The sequence below is a fragment of the Babylonia areolata genome, chromosome 15 (genome assembly GCF_041734735.1).
Source record: "Babylonia areolata isolate BAREFJ2019XMU chromosome 15, ASM4173473v1, whole genome shotgun sequence".
NCBI lineage: Eukaryota > Metazoa > Mollusca > Gastropoda > Neogastropoda > Buccinidae > Babylonia > Babylonia areolata.
In genome coordinates this window covers 30,530,470-30,537,969 of record NC_134890.1, presented here as the reverse complement: position 1 = coordinate 30,537,969, position 7,500 = coordinate 30,530,470, and the positions used below count along the sequence as shown (strand labels likewise).

At 43.7% G+C, this 7,500-nt stretch overlaps 1 long non-coding RNA gene across 1 annotated transcript in view; it reads left to right on the top strand.

The window, feature by feature from the left end:
- LOC143290324 (uncharacterized) overlaps positions 1-7,500 on the top strand; it is a 12,415-nt gene that overhangs the window by 3,963 nt on the left and 952 nt on the right. The window lies entirely within an intron of this gene.

Sequence of the window (7,500 nt, the reverse complement as noted above, 5' to 3'; positions counted from 1 at the left end):
AGCAGCTCGAATTTCACACAGAGAAATCTGTTGCGGCCAACAACAACAAAAAAGAAAGAATAACACATATCATTATCATCATCATCATTATTCCTATTCTTTCTCTGACCTTTCAGACGTTGCCGATGATATTTTCATCCCCTGCTATGCCTCCTCCTTGTATTGAAACGAGTCTTGAATTTCATTCACGTCATGCTTTGAACGGGGAAAAAACAGAGCTTGTAACAAAATATTCCGACGATCACAAGTAATACCCATGCGGACAGTGGATAGGAATTCACTTCCGACGGGGACAATCGCCGAGTGGTTAAAGCGTTAGACTTTCAATCTGGCGGTCCCGGGTTCGAATCTCGGTAACGGTGCCTGGTGGGTAAAGGGTGGAGATTTTTCCGATCTCCCAGGTCAACATATTATGTGCAGACCTGCTCGTGCCTGAACCCCTTTCGTGCGTATACGCAAGCAGAAGATCAAATACGCACGTTAAAGATCCTGTAATCCATGTCAGAGTTCGGTGGGTTATGGGAACAAGAACATACCCAGCATGCACCCACCCATTCCCAAAAACGGAGAATGGCTGCCTACATGGCGAGGTAAAAACGGTCATACACGTAAAAGCCCACTCGTGTACATACGAGTCAACGAGGGAGTTGCAGCCCACGAAGAAGAAGAAGAAAAAATAATTCATTTCCTCGATGGCTGTGAGGATTGTCTTTAATCTTCAACAGGAACTGACTCTCAGTTCTGGCATGTCGCAGAAGATCATTCCTGAGCAGCATGCTTGATGTAAAACGACGCTTTATACAAGTTAAACCTTTCGTATTTTCGAGTCTTTCCTCCAGCAAAGAAATGGGTAAAAGTCTGCATAGTAGAGTGGCTGTGTTCTATTTTTAGCACAGAGACAGCTACTGCTACTTCAACAACTACTACTACTAATGATGATGATGATAATGATAGTAGTAGTAGTAGTGGTGGTGGTGGTGTATTATTATGACTACTACAGCTACTGCTGCTACTGCTGCTGTTGCTGCTGCTGCTGCTGTTGTTGTTACTACTACTACGTCTACTACTACTACTACTACTACAACTGCATCAAAACAACAACAATGTTATTGCCATTATTATTATCATTGTTATTATTATTATCAAATGTTCATATGTACGGTGCCCATGCTAATGGCCAGTGGTTCTAAGGTCCGTCTGAAAACACAACGAAAAGACGTTGAAAAAAAGAAAAATGATTGAAAACACACACACACACACACACACACACACACACACACACACAAACACACACCTGTGGTCCCGTCCTGGACACATGCCGTCAACGAGAGCTCTCCAGGCACCCCGGTCCTGGGCCAGTGGCTCCAGCTGTCCCCAGGTATGGCCCATCCTCCTGATGTCTGTCTCCAGATCTTGGCGCCAGCTGTTCTTTGGACGGACTCTTTTTCTTTTCCCCTGGGGGTTTCAGGTGAGGGCCTGTCTTGTGATGCTGGATGCAGGTTTTCTGAGGGTGTGGCCAGTCCACCTCCAGGGCCTTCGGAGGATGTCTTCTTCCACAGGCCGTTGGTTGGTTTGTTGTCACATGTCTTGATTACTGATGGTATTTGGCCAGCGGGTGCGTAGTATTGTTCTCAGAAAGGTGCTGATGAACTGGATTTTCTTCATGGTTATGGCAGTGGTTCTCCAGGTGCCAGCTGCATTGCTTGGTTCTAACTTTTTGACAGTTACACGTGACTAAATGCCTACGTTGACCGAACTACGCCATTGGTCAGTTCCGTACTACACACACTTAGCAGCGGGTTACGACCATACTAGACTCTTCCGTCCGAGCAATGCAACTGGCTCCAGGTCTCTCAGTTCTATACAGTAGTCCTGGCTTCACGGCGGTGTTAAAGATCCTGATCTTGATGTTGATGGTCAGATTTGTGGAGCTCCTTGTTTGTCAGCCGCCGGAAAGCTGCTCTTGCCCTGCCGACCCACACCTGTCACACCAGCATCTGCCCCACCCTGCTGGTTGACAGTGCTGCCCAGCACGGCAGATTTACCCACATTCAACACTCGACTGTTGGCCGCCGTTCTTTCTCTGTTTCTGGACCTTGCGATTGGAATGAACTTCCTTTTTCGCTTCGTCAAGTCTCCACACTCAGCTCTTTCAAGTCTGGCCTTAAAACCCACCTCTTCCCAAAATAGCCTCCCTTGCCTGCCCTTCCTTGTCTTTAGTTTCTACAATATTAGAGTTATGCATGCGTGTGAATGACTGGTGCGAAAGCGCTTTGATTTGTCTCTGCACAAGATCCAGCGCTATATAACTACCATTATTATTATTATTATTACGTGAAGCTCTCCACATCCGTCGAGGGTGATGGGGGTGATGTTGACTGTGTTTGCTCTGAGAACTTTGCTCTTCCCTCTGTGTATGGTCAGTCCGATGCAAGCTGAGTATTCCGCAAGGGTGTTGGTCTTCTCCTGCATCTGCTCTTGGCTGTGATAGACAAGAGCCAGGTCGTCAGCAAAGTCCAGGTCATCCAGCTGTTTCCACGGTGTCCACTCCTCTTTCGTTGTCCTTAGCACTTGATACGAAATCTCCTAAAAGTTCAAAACGCAGCAGCAAGGTTAATCTTTACAACCAAAAAGACTGACAATATCAATCATCTTCTGCATTCTCTTCACTGGTTCCCAATATTTCTGCCCGCATTCAGTTTTAAGTCGCAGCTCTCACCTTCAACTCCATTGCGGGTGCTGCCCTTCAGTATCTGAGAGAAGTCATTCAAACCTACACACCCCCACGACAACTCAGATCATCTTCCGATTCACGGCGACAACTCGCTCCCTGTGTTAAAACCCAGTCCTTCGGTGATTCTTCCTTTTCTCATTCACCTCCATCTGCATGGAACAGTTTACCCCACGTTCTTCGCCACTCTTCCTCACTTCAATCTTTCAAAACTGGTTTGAAAACACATCTTTTTGAAAACGCCTGTGCATAGACCTTCCGTCCCTTTCCAGTGACATTCAGTTATAAGCTATGCAGACCCTGTGTGTGTGTGTGTTTGTGTGTGTGTGCGCGCGCGCGCGTGTGTGTGTGTGTGTGTATAATCAAGTAATGTAATAGGCCGGTGTAGTTTTTTTTAGTATATTTTATGCTTGTGTGCGTTAAATGATTATTTTTCTTCTTTTGTTAGTTAGTGTGTGTGTGTGTGTGTGTGTGTGTGTGTGTGTGTGTGTGTGTGTGTGTGTGTGTGTGTGTGTGTGTGTTTAATGTTGATTGTAAAGTGCTTTGAGCTCCCTTTCAGGGAGGAAAGCGCTCAAGAAGAATCCATCAATATTATTATTATTTATTTATCATCACGGTTTGCAACACGCGATCAACACCTTGTGCCTGCAGGACAGTGCAGGAAACGAGACCTTGGTGAAGAGGACTGACCAGGAAGCTGGGCCAGAAACTAGACCACTGGCCAGAGAACAGGAAAGAGATTTTTAAAATGGATGCTGCATTAAAGTGGACATTATATTCCAGAAGGCAGCACTAATGGGGGAGGAGAGGTTTCTTCCAGAGAAAACCGGGACAGAGATAGGACTGATAACACAGACACACAGAAAGAACAGACAGACAGACAGAAACGAGGAAAAGAAAGAAAGAAAGGAAGGGTTGATAAGGCAGACATGAAAACACAGTGACGATTTTTAAAATGTCGGTCGTCCGGCGGTTCTGGAATCCAGGGAGAGAACCCCACATTTCATTCTCTGCACGTGAAACCCGACCCACGATGGGGAGTGACAGGCACGGTAATGCACCGACCGGTGTTGGGCACAGACAGACAGACAGACAGACAGACAGAGACAGAGAGGATGTATGAAACAGATATAGACGGATGGAGGCAGAAAGCGGAGTGGCAGTGGTGGGCGGGGTGGGCGATGGAGAGAAGAGAGAGGGCAGGGCAGGAAGGAGATGGAAATAATATCATCCATTTCAGTTTTATCTAAAGGAGGTAACTGGGGTGAGGACAGACAGAACCAATCACCATTTCCATCAGAAAGGACACAGCAGACCCCACAACTCCACCCCCAGCCCCCGATCCCCCCATCCCTCATTCCCCGCCACCCCAAGGGCTGTCAGTGAAGGGATTCATAGTTCAGCTTTCCTGTCACACTTTCACACCACCTGATGTTTATTTAAAGATTTGTTTTTTTTTCAACCACGGGAATGGTTGTTTACCTGGACTTGTGTGTGCTTAAAGGTGGACAAAAATTATCCACAATATGAACTCGTCTACAGATAGATAAAGTAATATCGTCAGATATCACTCAGTGAAAAGATGTAAAATCGATGAATAACAACACAAATGATTTTTCTATAAATTACATTCATGTATGTATATATCTGTGTGTGTGTGTGTGTGTGTGTGTGTGTGTGTGTGTGTGTGTGTGTGGTGTGGTGTGTGGTGTGTGTGTGTGTGAACATGTTTTAACGAGAAGGCAAAAAAGGGAAAGACGGAAGACGGAAAACGGAAAGGAATAAAAAATAAAATAAAATAAATAAAAAAAATTTAAAAAAACGAAAAACAAGACAACGGTTTGGAGAGAGATAAACAACAACATTAACAGCGCCAACATTTTTCAAACCATGGTGACGATGAGCCAATCACTTTAAAGCAGTCAGCATTCCTCTCAAGCAGAAGACCCGGCCAAGCCCAATTTGAGCCCCACGAGGTTCACAATATTCGCATGACCGCCTCCCTACTCTCCCCAAAGCCCTAACCCTTGTCCGACGAAAGGCTTTATTGATCGTTATTTTCCGTGCGGGTGGGTACAACTCCCTGAGGGCGTTTTATCATGGCCGCCAACAGGCCGGGCACGTGACGCGCGTGGAGCATGATGGGATTGGTTGCTGTCACCGGGTTTCCTGGAGACGACGAATCGAATGGGAATCAAAGTCGGGCGTTCCCACTGTGCTCGTCGTGTCCACATGGGAAGGGCGTACTTCACACGCATACTGTAGTAGTCATACAACAAGTTGTTGATTCATTGTCCTGTGGGCTCCTAAGCTGGCAGTGATGTAGCGGATGATGTATAAAAGCGGAGAACAGCATCTACAACAAGCTGGTCAACTGGTCCAAGAAAGGTGAATGAGGAAAGGGAAGTCAGGGAGAGAAGGGAGAACACTGAACACTGAAACAGTGAACACTGAAACACTGAACACTGAAACATTGAGCACTGAAACATTGAACACTGAAACACTGAACACTGAAACATTGAACACTGAACACTGAAACATTGAACACTGAAACACTGAAACCTTGAACACTCAAACATTGAACACTGAACACTGAAACATTGAACACTGAAACACTGAAACATTGAACACTGAAACATTGAACACTGAAACACTGAACACTGAAACATTGAACACTGAAACATTGAACACTGAAACATTGAACACTGAAACACTGAACACTGAAACACTGAACACTGGAACAGTGAACACTGAGTTTCAGTTTCAGTTTCAGTAGCTCAAGGAGGCGTCACTGCGTTCGGACAAATCCATATACGCTACACCACATATGCCAAGCAGATGCCTGACCAGCAGCGTAACCCAACGCGCTTAGTCAGGCCTTGAGGAAAAAAAGAAGATAAATACATTTTAAAAAAAGAACTACTACTAATAATAATATGTATGAGGCGCAAAAACGTGATGAAGTCAACTATAAGCGTACAAGATCAAATAAATATATATATATATATATATATATATATATATATAAATGAACACTGAAACACTGAACACTGAAGCACTGAAACATTGAACACTGAACACTGAAACATTGAACACTGAACACTGAAACATTGAACACTGAACACTGAAACATTGAAACACTGAAACACTGAACACTGAAACATTGAACACTGAAACATTGAACACTGAAACACTGAACACTGAAACATTGAACACTGAAACATTGAACACTGAACACTGAAACATTGAACACTGAAACATTGAACACTGAACACTGAAACATTGAACACTGAAACACTGAAACATTGAACACTGAAACATTGAACACTGAACACTGAAACCTTGAACACTGAAACATTGAACACTGAACACTGAAACATTGAACACTGAAACATTGAACACTGAAACATTGAACACTGAACACTGAAACATTGAACACTGAAACATTGAACACTGAAACACTGAAACACTGAAACATTGAACACTGAAACATTGAACACTGAAACATTGAACACTGAACACTGAAATGTTTCATGTCATTAGCTGAGGAAGCTCTGCTGACATAGTAGGTACTAATCAGAACAAAAATGGTGTAAAACAGATAAAATTGAGCAGAAAGAAAAAAAAACAGAATTGAAGCAAAATAAACAATTCAGGGATAAGCGACACTTTGGTACTTTGTCATTAGCTTAAAAAGTCCATGTGGCAGGGGGGTACTGTGCCTTTTTTTTCAGTCGTTCGTCTCCAAGGTTTGGACAGTACACAAGAAACAAAGTACATAAAATCCATTTAGTAATTATCTAAGCATGTGACATCGACGGAGAGAGAGAGGGGGTGGGGGGGGGGTGGCTTTGACGCTTTGACTCTTTGATGTCATTGGCCATGAGGTCCTTATGACATGGGTGAGTGCATCAGCATACTTTCATTTTATAACAAACCATTACGATAAACGAATGAAATGGTTGAAGCAAATAATGAAACAAAACAAAGTTCCTTCTAAGAGTAATTCTGTAAAGTGCGAGCGAGCGAGAGAGAGAGAGAGAGAGAGAGAGAGAGAGAGATTCCCAGTGCATGCAGTTCTACATGGAGAGAGAAGGAGACAGGAGAGATACGGATACGGATAGTTAATTCAAGTATAGGCCTTTGTCCCTCATGAATGGGTACCAACACACGATCGTATGCCAAAACAACACGCGATACGCTGCCATGTCATCAAGAAACACACTTCGGTTAGTTTGAAAACATCGGAGCTGGTCGTTACCTGGATGCTTCAGACAGATAGACCGATAAACAGCGAATAGGGCAGACAGACAGACAGACAGACAGAGATATTATATACATACATACATACATATATATATACATATATATATATATATATATATATATACATTGAGAGAAAGAGAAGACTGGAATCACAAAGATGTTAGAGAAAAGCAGACATGCAAAGGTTTTCTGAGAGGTTTTCTAAGGAAAAAGGAACAAAAAAGGGAAAGAAAAAAATTTTTTAATGATACACACAATACAATGCAATTCCGACCACCACCACCACCCCTCCTCCGCCCCCAATTCCCCTGAAATCGTATATAGATACAGCCCAGCTGAAATTTGGTAAATCTTCATTGCCCATAAGGTTTCTGTTGTGGATATTTTGGACACGATGTTTTTGTGTGTTGTTGTTGTTGTTGGGTTTCGTTGGGGGGGGGGGGGGGGAGGGGTTGTTGTTGCTGTTGTTAGTTTTTTGTTGCTGTTGTTGTTGTTGTTGTTGT